The sequence below is a fragment of the Agelaius tricolor genome, unplaced genomic scaffold (assembly GCF_023055355.1).
Source record: "Agelaius tricolor isolate 1412-34295 unplaced genomic scaffold, bAgeTri1.0.p SCAF_2, whole genome shotgun sequence".
NCBI lineage: Eukaryota > Metazoa > Chordata > Aves > Passeriformes > Icteridae > Agelaius > Agelaius tricolor.
In genome coordinates, this window is record NW_027269262.1 from 66,453,099 (window position 1) to 66,468,366 (window position 15,268).

Sequence of the window (15,268 nt, forward strand, 5' to 3'; positions counted from 1 at the left end):
TCAAGGCCTTTTCTGCTTCTCCCACTGGCCCAGTGGTGAACAGGCTGGGGGTGCATGAGGTGCTGGGAGAGGGCATGGCTGGAACAGCTGGTGCCCACTGACAAAAGGGATATCCTAGACCATGATATTCTGTGCAAAACAATATAAAGCTTGGGAAAAAGAAGGAAGGAGGGACCCTTGGAGTTATGACATTTGTGCTCCCAACTAACTGTTACACGTGATGAAGCCCTGCTTTCCTGGAGATGGCTGAACCTCCTCCAGATGATGGGACATGGTGAAAGAATTCCTTGTTTTGCACTGTTTACATGCACAGTTTTTATCTATTAAACTTTTATTTCACCATGACTTTCTTGCTTTTACTCCTCTGATTCTCTACCCCACCCCAGTGGTGGGGGGGAGGCAGAAGTGGCTGGATCATGCTTAGTTGCTACCTGGAGTTAAACCACAACATTCCTTATCAGAATATAATGTGGGGTTCAAAGCATTCATGACATATGATGACATGATGACAGAGTTGATTGGACTGTGCTAGATCTAATTTATAGTTGGTGTTGCTGTTTAGATATCAACTGCCAAGCTCCTGTGCTTGCCATGGGGCTTGCTGGCCTGACTATGCTTTAGAATCTAGTGCTCATTAGTGGCTATTTTTTGCTTCCACTGCTTCTTCTCTTCCTCTGCTGCGCCTGGGAACATTTTGATAATAACAATTGTGATGTGCCCAGGCTGGCGGACAGCCAGGGCATCACTGCTGTGCCTGTGTTGCTGAGCTGGAGAGGCTGGAAACCCAGTGTGAAGTTGAGCTGAAGGTTCTGTGACCTGTGGATGAGCCCACAGGGGTGCAGGGCACCCCAAAATGTCTGTGGCCATGGAAAAGTCCATACCAGAGCAGGTGCATCTCAAAGCACCAGTGGCCATGGTTATGGTCTGTGCTGAGGCAGGCACACCTTGAAGCACTGGTGGCTGTGCATGAGCTTGTGAAGGAGCACCTCAAAGTGTGGGGACACCTCCCACATCTGCTACACGTAGCAGTGATCCTTAAATACGAGTAACCTCTGCAAACAATGAGCACAAAGTGTTTTGTCAAATGAAAATTATCTATAACATTTCAGGGATTCTGCAGCTAATTATCCATCTCAAAAGAAAAGCGGAAGAAAATAGTTTGAAATATTACAGCTGGTTTCAATTCAACTCAAAGAGAAGAGCAGGAAACACAGGCTCCATTTCCCATTCAAGAACAAACACAAAGCAACTCTCGTGATATGTAAAGGCCTGCACAACAGCCCCTGTCACAAGGAAGGGACTATTCCTCCCTCTTGTTACTTTATCACTTGTGTTCCTGCCTCACTCTAAAAGTAAAGATTGGAGGGCTGTCTGTGCACTGAACCTTGATATAGCTACTTTTGTCATAGCAACAAAAAACCAGCTTTTTTGTTGCTATGAAAAAACATAAAAATGTACCATGAGATCTTTCTAGGAGATTATTCTTCTCCTTAAGTCTCCAGATCATGTTTTCCCACCATCCACCCATTTCCTTCATATTTCCTTCTGACAACCCACTGCAAAGCTCTCCAACCTTATAGCTTTTTCCAGGTAGACTAACCAAAGTGAGGCGTGTCTGTTTCTTTCCCCACATAGATATTCTTTCTCTATGCTTCTAGGGCACAGCAAAAAGTAAAAGAAAAAAAAAAAAGAAAAAAAAAAGAAACAAAAGAGAGGAAAAAAAGCAGAACATGTATTATTTCTTGTTCTTTCACCCGATCCTAGAGCAGCCTGCAGCAGACCATGGACCAAGTGCTAACTTGCCTGATCCAGAGCATGAAAATTAAATTTTGTTCAGTTTATAGTCTTCAGTTGGCAGTCTTGGGATGTTTAGAAAGAAAGTGCTGGCAAATCTCTACTACTGTATGCAAACCAAGTTGTTTCAAGGGTCAACATCAAAGCCATTTTGGATGGATACATGGACTTGAGATCATAAAAATATATACTCATTTGTTAACATTTGTGTCTTGTTTCTCTTACAACTTGTGCGCACTAAGGCATTCTTTTGTTATTATTCTCACTGGGTAGGGTTTGAAATTTGGTCTAGTTAGACAGTTGAGACAGCAAGTAAATAACTGATACTGAAACAAATGTTTGGAGAGCATAATAAAATTTTTCAATCATGCTGCTCAATTTCTTGTTTGTTTTTCTAGATGGTACATTATTCACATCTATTTCTACTGTAAACAAATCTGAGTCTTCACTGCTGCCCAGAGTTTGTACTACAGATCTGTCATAACATTTTTTTCATCCCTAACAAGGCAGTATGCAGAGTTATGTAGATCCTGACTGTATGGGTATTAATTTATTGTTCTACAACCAGCAGAATGTAGGGACATTTCTCTAGGAACAAAAGATAATTATATTCTTCTACTAATTAATTGTTTCTTTTGTAAATTCCCAAAGAAAACATTAAGCACATTATTCGAACCTTTACAATCTCTAAAAAGGTAAATTGCTTCAGAGTTCTTCTTGAATTACTTTAAGTAACAATCAAACAAAAAGACTGTCTCACATTCTACTTAAAAATACAGAGCAACTCTCCTAAGTTATTAGACTTTTGAATCTTCACTATTTGAACCATATCAAAAGACATCACTGGAGATGGGTCACTTGGTTACATCTCACCTGTAGAGCTTCAGTGGGGTTCTAATCACTGAGCTGAAGTTCTTGCTGCCTCAATTTTCATTATTCTCTGTAAATTTCAAACACAAGTCACTTATAATAATTTAGAAAAATTTGATTGTTCAGGGTCCATCAGTTTCCACTTCCAAGGTTTAAGACATTCTTCTCAACATTGCTAATTTTTCTTTGCAAAATATTTTTTTTCCATTTAAGTGCACAAATTAGACATCTTATGTCCATATTTTAGCCTGGTGCTCCAAAGAGGTAGTTCATACTATAGACATTCCTATCTAATTGGCATTTTTAATGAAAAATGAAAGAGGGACAGAAACCTCCAAGACTATTAAGACCCTAAAGGTTTTTCATAATAAATGGCCAAGTAAAAAGAGAGTACTTCAAGTCCCTATGTCTTCTGAAGAGCACCTTCTGTTCTGCCCTGTGGAACAACATATCATTGCAACATATCATAGTTTTTCTTACTGCAGTTCCTGGTTCTTAAAGCAGGTATTACTGCCTTGTTGACTCAATATTTCAAGCCATTTTCTTCTCAAAAGAATAAGGCAAATCCTTGCTTCTGTGCATCAGGCTGTATGTGCACACCCAAACACATGAAGGCTTACATGGTGCTGTACATATATAAATGTGTATATAGATGCACACACAGAGGTAAAAAATAAAAGCTTCTTTCCAATTTCACGTTCTTTTCCTTAATGTTTTTTGTTGTTGCTCAGACAGTCTATGTCATCTTTAGTTTTTCTCAGCATTCATGTCTCTGCTTCAGAAAGTGTGTTTGGTGCAGTAAATTCCTTTTTTTAGACCTTCTGTCATTTCCCAGCTCTGTCTTCCACCCATTGCAAAATATTAACTGTTATTGCCATCAGAAATCTTTAGGGTCTTCAAGAAGTTTAGAAAGTCAAACAGAAGTTAAGAAAGAAGTTAAACTCAAATAGAGTCTAAATTGTCTTATTCACAAAACTAAAGTGTCCTTTCTGTAGAATTTTTAGAGATACTTGGCTGACTTTCTCTGACAGTGTATTATGAAACTGCAGGGTGTACTCAGAGTCATCATGAATTTGAGAATAGTTCTGTTCAATTTCCAAAAATACAATTCAGAACTCCCCAGTGAATGAATAACCCATTTTTCAAACTTGGTGTCTGTATTTCATTCTTAAACAGCAACATAATCATAAGATTGCCTGATAGCAAAATAATTTATGTCTACTTATCATCAGTATGTGACCTTGAATTCCTCAAATGGAATTATTTGGAAGGAAACATACAGTATTACTTTTAAGAATCATATTGATGTCTGTTCTATTTGCAAACATTTTTTTTCTTTCTGGAACATGTCCCATTAGTGTTGTTTGTGCAAATTTCTCTCGGAGTTTTGGTTTTTTGGGTTGTTTTTGGCTGCTGAAAGCACAATATAGCACAAAACATAAATAATTATCAGTATTTTTACATATTTCTCTCTTTTGGTGTGGCAGGTGTGACTTTTTTCCAGTCACTTTTCCCACTAACTTGAAAAATATCTCATTGGTGAATCGAATAGTGAGAGATAGATTTGGCTGAAGAGGTAAAAGCAGCATAATGAATTATGTGGGTGTACTCTGAATAAAACATTTCTTAGAACAGCAGTAAATTTAATGACCTGCCTTTAAGTGCTTCAAAATACAGTGTTTCTGGATATCATTAGCATATCATACAGATGATGGTTTTCAAGGAAGATGAGAATTACTATTACAAGATGATTCGTAGAATTATTGAGTTATTTAGGTTGGAAAAGACCCCAAGAGCATCAAGCCCAATGGTTAACCCAGCACTGACAAGTTCACTACTAAACCAGTCCCCCAGATCCATATCTACAAGTCTTTTAAAAACCTCCAGGAATGGTGAATCCACCACTCCCCGGTCCAGCCTGTATCAATTCAGTCACCCTTTCAGTGAAGAAATATTCCCTAGAATCCAATCTAAACCTCCCCTGACACAATTTGAGGCAATTTCCTCTTGTTCTGCCCCTTGTTACTGGGGAGAAGTAACCCCCACCTGGCTGTAACCTCCTTCCAGGCAGCTGAGGAGAGTGATGGTCTCTTTTTCTCCAGGCTAAACAAGCCCTGCTCTCTCAGCTTCTCCCCATCAGACCTGTGCTCCAGACCCTTCACCAGCTCCATTGCCCTTCTCTGGACACGCTCCAGCACCTCAATGTCCTTCTTGGAGTAAGACTGGAAAGACAGAGGAGCCGCTGCTTGTGCTCCTGATCACTTACCCACTCATTCCAAGTCCATGAAGTCTCTCCTGATTACCCTTGGAATTCTTGTTGCAATTTCACTGCTGATTACCTGAAAAATCAATAAAGAATGATAATCTGAGGGCTGTACTAGGGTGAGAAGCTTTTTCCCCACATCTTTAATCCAGAAGGTGTTACAAAGTGGTGAGCAGGTGCCAGCACTGTCAGGCCTTGAACAGGCACAGACACAGAGATGTAGGGATGTTCAATCCAACAATTTAGGTTTTGTCTTGCTGTCAGTGAAGGGATTCCCCTTCAGTCTCTGGATTGACTGTTAATGTCAGGTAATGAAGAGGCCAGACACAAACCTGTGGGAAACAAGCATATTCCTTTCTGTGGGTGATGGAACCAATTTGCCTTTCTTTCACCCACCAAGAAACAAGAAAAGCAGTAGAAAACTTCAAATACCAGAATCCTTGAAATGCATAAGAAAGATTATGAGGTCTACCATGAAGTTAAACAGTTTCTGCCATGGTACTTGCAGCAAACTTCTCCAAAGTAAGCACAAAGAAACAGGAAGCACACAAGTTTTTAACCACATCATTTTTTTCACTGATGGGACCAAATGATATCAAAGAACAAAATATTGACACAAACTGCTTCCAGAGGTTATCTCCTCACTAGATCAATAAAAACATCTTTTCCTATCCATATGCCCAGAACTGCACAGAATCTCACCCAGCCATGCCTAGTCTCATAAGCAGGAATTCTCATTTCAAAGACTGATTTGAAGTGCCTACTCTTCTATGTAAAAGTTTTTGCAACCTCTCTTACAAAGCTCACGAATGTAGATCTACATAATAAGATTATGGCTGAAAAAGTGAACAGTAGAGCTCATTTATTCTACATGCCTACTCCAGAAAAAGATGATCATCATGCATCAATAGCATGCACTGGAATGAAGAATCCCAGAGAGGACAAATACAGCTGCTGCCAGAGACACAAAGGAGACAACATTGTGATCACTGTGGAAATTCTCACACAATATTTGGGATAATCATTAAAAGAGCCAACAAAGCTCAGTGGCATTGGCAAACTGTTTGGTTCAGACTCATTAATGGACTACATGGGCAGTTTCAATAAATTACAGCATTTCAGAGTGGCTGCACTGGAAGTCAACTCGAGGGCAAAAGGAAGCATGAATCAATAAAATACAGTTGTTACAAAAATTAGAGTTTAGTCTATTTAAATTACATTGGTGTCAGGGACAAAATCTGAAGTGTAAAGATGATCTTAAAGGTCTTTTCTAACCTTAGAATTCTGACATTCTGTGAATATACATTAATGGCCCAATAGGCCAGTACTGCAGCACAATCAGGAACACAACTCTTCCAGGCATAACACAGTCTGTCATTTGAATGGGTGGCCACATGGTAAGAGGAAAAGACAATGAACTTAATCACATCCCATTGATTCAGGTCTTTCTGTACCAGGGGTTTTATCAGAATTGCATTTTGAAATTAAACCATAAAAGAAAGAAAAGTTGGACAATGTCAGCATAACCTTGACTTCTTCTCACTAAAAGGCACTTCCATTCCCTTTGATTTTTCTAAATGTTGCATTATGCTAATATTTACAGTATGTATGGTAAATATATATTTCAGTATTCTTTTTGATAACAGAAAATATGTAAAGAATACATTCTATAATTGCCATGAAATCTCTCTGCTTTCTAGAAATATATGCAAAGTTCACCATATCCAGCATTTGAAGTAGTCCTTTGTACTCACTGCTTACTGCACACACTCAAAAAATTTTTTCTTCAATGTATTAGTAACTGAGATTACAAAGGTTAAGCCAAACTGATAACTTGCTTTGTTTCTGTCATTCACAAAAACTCCATTAGCTAGATATCCCTATTTTTAAAATTTCTTAACTCTTATATCGCCTTTCAAATTGCTTCATCTTTTGACAAGAGATGAAAGATGAATAGACACCACCCACTTCTCATGAGCAGTGATGCTTTGGCTATCTAAGGCTGTTAGCTTTGTCAAAACATAATTTTGATGGCTCCCAAAGGAAATTAACATAAAAAGTAATTGCCATGCAAAATGAAATTACTGCATTTATTTATATAAGACACAGATTGATTCAATATATGGCACCATGACTTCAGTGAGACATATTAACACCCAATAAGAAACATTCAGTGCTGCAGCATTCTGCAACCCTTTAATATGACTTGGTGGTCAGCAGAGTTGCCACTCTGCTGTGACTCCCAGCAGCACTGCAGATGATGTCTGAATGAGCCATTAGCTCATTTTCAGTGGACAAATACCTGTGTTTTCATCAATATGTAATCCTACCAGAAGATGAAATTGAAGTCCAGAGGCCACAATGCAATCATATTTTCCACCTTGATTTATCTTGGTTTGGTTTTGTTTTCCTTTAAGTCTGTGGTGTTCTTGCAGTTTTTCTTGTACCTTCTACTTTCTGGTGCATGCACAAAATTACTTAATGAAATGTATTGCTGAATACTCCTCTATTCAGTGCATTTTGTTCTGAATATTGTTACTGATCTTCCTTTTTTCCCTGCTTTTCCTAAATAGATATTCTAACAAATTTAGAACTAAAATCTAATTTTAGCTATCACAAATGTCATCACTAAATTGTCTGTATAAAAATTTCACTGCAAACCTAACCACATTACTTTGTGAAAGTATATGGTTACCTATGTGCTTTAATATGCTTACAAGTAGATTTTGGCTGTTCAGTTTGGTACATGTGACAGTGATCTCACAGTGACACATCAGGAAATTTTCTCCATGGAAGCTGCTGGTGTGACTGAAATCTCTCATGACATTCTAGTAAAGATCCATTCTGAATGTCAAACAGTGAATGTTTTCAAATGATCCAAAAGTTCTGAAAATACTCCAAAGTGCTTTTGACCATGTCAGCCATGACTATTTACTTTAATATCTTAACTCATCGAGAGACATTGAGGTATGAAAGCCAATGGGTTTTTGCTCCTGTATATGCTGAAGGTGGTCAAGACCCTGGATGGGCTGAAATAATTTCAGATTTCAAAGAGCATTTTCTTTGAATCAGCCATTCCATCCTGCCTCATGCTATAGCCAAAGTCAACACCTCCATAGAACACGTTTTATGTTGCAGAGATTGTAGCTACTACTTCTGCATTGCTCAGTACATGAGAGGCATGAACTGAAGAGTCCAGCAAAGGGCCACAAACCTCATTAAGTAACTGGAGCATCTCTTCATTCTGTAAGGAGAGGTTGAGAGAGGTGGAGCTGTTTGGAAAGCAGAAGTGAATTCATTAATGCCTATAAATACCTGAATAAAGGAGGCAAAGAGGACAGACCTAGGCTCTTCTCAGTGGTACCCAGTGACAGGATCAGAGGCAATGAGCACACACTGAAACATGGGACATTCCCTGTCAAGATCAGGAAACACTTTTTTACAGTAAGGGTGACCAAGCACTGGTACTGGTTGCCCAGAAAAGTTGTGGAGTTTCCATCCTTGGAGATATTCAAAAGCCATTTGGACATGGTTCTGGACAGCCTGCTTGAGAAGAAGGGCTGTACCAGTCAACCTTCAGAGGTCCCTTTAAACCTCAATGATATTGTGATTCTGTGTGATTCTACTTACAGACACAAACTCCAGTTTGAAAGAACTGAAAGCTCTGCCATTACTGTACTGGAATTCAAAACATGGGGCTGAAACATTCTACCTCAGGTCTTACATGGTGTGTTTCCTTCACACAGGGAGCAGCCTGTGTAAAGGAAATCCTTAGTTAAGCCACCATCTCTCCTGAGGTCCTGTACACACTGACAAGAGGAAAGATCCTTCAGAAAGCATTAAAGAGCAGAAATCTATTTTAGCCATCTGTCTTCTTCTCTCTCTCTCCCTTGACATAGCTTAGGATGAAAAGGCAGCTCTATCTTGCGCTGGGGACAATGCCCCTAAAATTTACAAACAGCTGTCCCATTGCAATGCTATACAGCATACCTCATATTGCAGAAGAAACTTTGGCTTTTCATACAGCTTTTCAGGTCAGAGCATGAAATTTTTGTTTATCCTCCAGGAGCACACAAGCATGCACATCCAGGGTATGACTCACACAGAAGAAGGCTTGCCAAGCTCAGAAGAGATGTACCATTAAAGTACACACAGGTTTGAAGCTGGCAGCTGGGCCCTTCCCAGCAGAGTCACACAGGATCTGCCTGGGACAGAGGTCACAGTGGTCGGGAGAGGTTTTGTTAACAGTCCCAGACAAGGCAAGGTGATTAACCTGGTGATGAGGGTCCATACAGGAATTCCCTCTCAGAACTGTTGGAGGTGGAGACAGACACAGGGTTGGTGGCAAACTTACAATGTAGGTCCAACCTCCATGAAAGGAACAAGGATTAGACATAGGCTAACCTAAAATACAAAGATTTGGTGTCTGGATCTGTGCTGAAACAGGGCACACAGACAGGGCTATGAGAAGCTGGGTAGAGCCAGTTGAGCCTGGTAGTCCCCTCAGAGTCTGGACATCTGTTGAACCTACAGACTAACTAATGCTGGATCTTCCTTGGCCATGTGTTGGCCTGTAAGGATTGCCTTTATATGTACACAGCATCAATTTCACTTCCTTCTACTAATGCCACTATTTCAGATGTGGAATGACCTCCAAAGGCAATCTTTTGCAAACATTCTAACACAGAAAGTTCTGCTAAGAATCACTGCAGGTGACTTGCAAAAATGCAAATGTCCTGGTTTCCTGGGTGAGGATTTGCATCCATCAGTCTTTCTACTGGATAAAAATTGACTCAGCTTAAAACCTTTGATTTCCTAATTTACTAGAAAATTTGTCACAGTTAGTAACTAAGACATCACTTTTAATGTGCCCTTTATATTTTTCATTCTTGTACATTTTTGCCACTATATATCACTTTAAAATAGGTACCTTTTATCTAGGAAGATAACTGTGAAATAACTGGGGAATCACAAATAGTCTTGCTTCTCCTTTATTTAAAGGTAACCCCTGTTTATTTCTCACTTTAAGTTAGAAATACAGTATTTCTCCAATGTGGTCTTAAAAATGTTTCATTTATCACGGTACAAACAAACCCATGATCCTCAAAACTCCTTCTAAACTGTATTTTAAAAAGCTTAGATAAACAAATAGTGTTCTAAAGCAGTTGTTCTAGAAACTTGCAGAAATTAAAGTTCTTGTTTTATGAACTATTTTATAAAAGATAATTTTCTTTTATATCCTTAAGAGCTTTCTGACAAGGCTGGAAAGGCTGCGCATTGGTTAAAAAATGTGAGTGAAAAACAATACCTGGAAGAGATGGGAGCTCTGCAGTGTTGTCACAGTGTCCCACGGCACTGAGCACACTGGAGGTGACCAGCTGCTCCTCTGGAGCTGGATATTGCCTGGAGAGGGGCAGAGCAGTCAGCAAGGCAGGAGGGAACAGCAGGGGCTTGCTCTCAAGGTGGAATTATGTGTCACATGGCCTAAAGGGCAAAACTGAGAGATGTGCAAAGAGTCCCTAGCAGCTTCAGACTAATTAATCTCACAAGCTCACATCATATCCTGACTTTCTACAATGGTGCCAAGAGGTACAGAAGATTTCAGTCCAGCCTACATTTAAGCATTTCTGAAGAGTGCATTCATTCCATATTGTTCATTTTGTTTTCTTTAGATTTTGGTTTGCTGCTTTATTAAAGCCCATACTTTGCAGGATCCAAAATAGGAACCTCACATGAGCAGAGTGCACAGTTAACATCCTGAACAGCAATAAAATCCAAAATACAATCAGCTTTCCATAAATAAGACAGAAATTTATAGAGTACAATTACTGTCTATTTACATCTCTGCAGAACACACTCAGCTGCTGCATTTTATATATATCACAAAGTATATTATTCCACACATTCAAAGCAATTAATAATGCTCTCTTTTGCCTTGCCCTGCTATATAGAACACATTTTTTCCTATCCTGCATTGGGTACATGGGGTAAATCACAAAGGTCACACCAGTCTGTCAGAAGACAAGCTTATGTTCTTGTTCTATAACATGACAGGTTGCTTAAGCACATTAAGAGGTGCTAGATAATTTTCATTTTCCAGGCCTCCAGCCTCCCTTTGATCTCCATATATCACTTTCCAATTCCTTTCAATTCTACTCCCACATGGATGGATGCAGCTATGCAACCACAGAGGTTATTTGTAATTAACCCTGAATTGAAGACATGATCTCCTTGCCAAGCACCAGCCCTAGAACAGAGCCTTCCCCACCTTTCCTGTTGTGTGGTTAATTGCCACTGGGGCCACGGCATTCCCTGTGAAGTGTCTGCAAGCAGCTCAGAGCCAGAGTGACAATGAGGACCTGCATAAGCAGGGGCTGATGACACCAAAATTACAGCTTATTTAACAGCATGATTCATCCAGATACTTAACCACAGATTTAAAAATAAATATACACCCTCTCCTTTTGAAGTTAGTAGGACAGAAATACATCTTATTGAACAAAGCATGTGTCTGACAAATTCTGTAATGAATTTCTACCACCAAGACTTAACTAAATTCAGTCACATTTCTATTCTTACAAGCTACTATTGCAAGAGTGCCCAGGAGTCATCAACAAGGGCTTTATTTGTTTAGCTCTGTACAGGGTCAGAGGGGTAAAAAGGACAAAAGTCTGACAACACAAGAGAAGAGACAACCAGCAGGGAGGAGATGGGAGTGATGGGACAGAGGGTGGGCAGCACAGCCAAGAGGGACTCTCCTGTCACAAGCACTCTGCCCATGGAGAGCTTTCCATGCTGTGTGGTAGAGGGTAATGAGGCAGCTCCACTGAGGTGTGCAGAGAGCTCCTGCAGGCAGTGAGAGAAGACACAAGAGTGCTCCTTTGAAATGCTAACAAGTGCAGGCTGAAGCTGGCTGGCACCAGTGACCTATCAGGGCTAGGAGATTACACTTTCGGTGAACTATAGGTGATCTGTAGGGAAGGTGCAGCTTTGAAGGGCCTCGAAGGTGAAGTGAAGTGCTTCACCTTTAATGTGATATAAAAAGAAAAGCCAGCAGTGGGGTGATGAGAGGGAGCAAAGTGACAGCCCAGTGGAATTATTTTGCAGCAGCATGATGAAGGTCAGGAAAAGGCTACATCCCTGCCCAGATCATTCCCTCCCATGACCACAATCTCCCAGCTGATCCTCCTCACTACATCAGTACATGAGGCACTTCCACTAGCACTCGGCAAGTTAGATTTTTTTATTCTCAAATTCAGGGCATGTATGTGATGGTGACTGTACCCAGGATAAGAAGTAGGATAAAAAAATGAAAACAAAAAATAAAAAATGAAAAAATAATTTAAAAATTAAAATATAATGAAAAATTCAAATTTCTCTTATATTATATATTGATAAATTAATCACCAGATAATCAAAAGAAAGTAATCAGTCATTGCCTTATTTTTAGATTTCAATTCATGTTCTTAATTTCCCAGGAATTCACAAGATAAAGGGGCATATTACTCCATTAATATGTGTATTTCATAAAAGAACCAAAATTACAAGTAGTAAAAACTGCTTAACTTTTAACATAGCAATCAGGTATAAATAAGTGGAAAAATAAATTACACTAACAAATATAAGTTTTTTGTTTAATTGTGAGGGAGTTTTTTTCATCTCATAAAAGCATTTGCTTTCATTTTCTTTCACCTTTTCATCTCTCAGAATTACATAGGTGCTGTCATATTCTCTAGACATTGACCCACTGAATAGATCACTGGAGATCTAACCTGTCACATCCCTTGTCTGAATCCCCACATGGGGCACATAATCATCATTAGCCTGCTGTAATATTCCATATCCACTCGCTGTTTTGCTGTAATTTACTCCTTTTATTCTGTTCTCCAGCTCTTGTTAAAAACCTCATGCACTGACTGTTTTAAAAGGAATCCCAGACTTTTCTTCTCAGCCTCCAGCAATGACCAAACATGACCACTGTGAAAAGAGGTCTGGTGAGCACCATTCTCCTACATCATTCATTAATAACCAAGTACGTATTACACATCTTCTCAGCATCATTTCCTACTGGGTTCTTTACACAACATTACTTCCTGCCATTTCCTTCCACTCAGCTTTGCTTGGAATGCACACACTTAAAAACATCCAACAACCAATTAAACAAACAGCAACCAAAAAGGGCCTGGTGCAGCTGCATGGAAAAATACCCCAGCATCCTTGCACATTTGCACATGGACAGTAGGAGTTGACTGGGATTCACCTCCCTTAATTTTAGCCAACTGAAAGGCATTGCATCTTAGCCATTGATTTTGACTGTTTCTTTAGCTGTGAAGAGAAGTGGCTGCCTCGGGCTATTGATCCATCCTTCCCTCTTTTTGCATCTTCTTAGATGAGACTTCTGACCCTCAAGTAGCTACAGGTGCACACAGCACAGAGCCCTGTAAGGAGGCTTCTTCCTCCTGTGAACGGGGCTCCTTCTTGCAGTGCAGAGCTGCTGCTCTCCTGCCAGAGTCCTGCATTCAACAGGGATGAATGCATTTGCCTTGGTTAAAACAGAAATGGTGAAAAAAGGCTCAGTGACTTGTTCCCCACCAGAAGGAAAAAGAAGGCATTCTTCTTTCTCAGCTGCCTCCTGTGTAATGACAAGGCAATGATTTAGCCTTCTACAGATGTCCTTAAATGTTCCATGTTCCAGACCTTCCTGAAAGCAGACCTTCCTTACTCTGCTCTGTTGTCTGGCCACCTCTGGGATACCACAGTTCTGGAAACAGTCCCCATCACTCCACACTTACTCAGCTCACTGAAGCATTTCCAGCTGCAGGAAAGCTTTCCCTGATAAGCCAATAAATCTTTAAATAATTGCATACATGTGTGCAAAACGTCTCCATTATTTACATGTGTAAGTTCAATGATATTTTTGAAGTAGTAAAATAGCTGTTGAAACAAAACATTTCCTTTCCCAAACTCATAGTTTTGCTTTCTTGTCAAGTTCATGTCTCTTTCCCATGCATGCTCCTAACTCATCAAAACCAAGTGAGAAAAAACACATGCACAGTTCTTAAAAAGCAAACAGTGTCCTGGTAAGAACTCAGAGTTGGAAGATAACATTTTCATATAAATCAAGTGCTGGAAACATTATTTAAAAAATGAAAAAAAAACCCAAACACCACAAAAACAAGTATTTTGAGAAGCTCTGAACAGGGCATGGGGCAAACTTAACACAACTCCACCTTGACTGCTAAAATAGTTGTGGATGTAGCTGAAATGCATCGCAGCACAGAAACGATCTCCTCTGCAATTTCCAGGTGAATGGTTAAGGATCCTTTTCTTTTCCTGCTTCTTATTGTCTCACTCCCTTTTCTGTGGACTTCAAGGTCCCTGTGTTTTTAATTTTCACTTTTATTCCAGTGATAGCCCTTTGAGAGAAATTTCTGTTTACATTCTAGAAAAATTCATATTCCTGCAAGGGAGGCTTCACATCCAGTATTAATTCTTGATTCTGTGATTTAGAAGTCCCAGTGAAACTCAAGAAAATGAAGAGAAAATAACAAGGCTTCCAAAAAATACCAGAATTGAACTTTTGGAAATGCACTGCTGAAAGTGGAGGAATGACAGATATTTAGATCAGGAATGAATGCAAATTAAGGGTCCAAATTAAAATTTATTGGGTAATTTGGCAACATATACTTCTATCCCAAGATACAATATTTTTTTGTCTTGACACTATTTTTCTAAATCTGAGCTCTAAGAAATATTTTAAACATTTTTCTTGAAACTGTGACTTGAACTATGTACTCATTTATTGAATTATCTAGCCCAGAATGCAAACTGGAGGTGTTCTAAATCTAATAGGTGGAGTCCTTTCAGTTCTTGAAGATATTTTTTCAGTATTTGGATCTAGTTTCATTAAGCAACACACAACACAGCTACCATGCAGTAGTATCCACCACATTTGTGCTGTCCTTATCTAAGAGGAAAGGTCATACAAGCCGTTCCGGGGTCTGCTTTATGAGATTTCAGTGTGGTTGTCTACATTGCAAGATTAAAACAGCAAAGAGCAACATTAGCCCCGAAAAAGATGACTGAGAATTTGCAAATCATTAATAAGTTTATAATCAGGTGTGAAAAGTTTAACTCAGGTCATTGGAAACATTCTTTTCTGTTTCCAAGTGAGAGAAATTCAAGAGTGGTCAGAATGGTAGGAATGTGACTGAGACCAGACTGCTCTATTCTTGCCACATCAAAAGGATGTGATTTAATGTCCACTCAGCTTCGTGCCTGAGAAAAGATCAAAAAGGATGTATCATAAAAGAAAGATTATCTTCTCCACCAAAATGCTCT

General features: G+C 39.4%; 1 long non-coding RNA gene across 1 annotated transcript in view; it reads right to left on the reverse strand.

Annotated features, from left to right (window-relative positions):
* Positions 1–15,268, reverse strand: part of LOC139600815 (uncharacterized) — a 54,409-nt gene that overhangs the window by 23,869 nt on the left and 15,272 nt on the right. The window contains exon 2 of the long non-coding RNA XR_011682678.1: positions 4,931–5,003. This is a non-coding gene — a long non-coding RNA (uncharacterized lncRNA). The remainder of the gene's footprint in view (positions 1–4,930; positions 5,004–15,268) is intronic.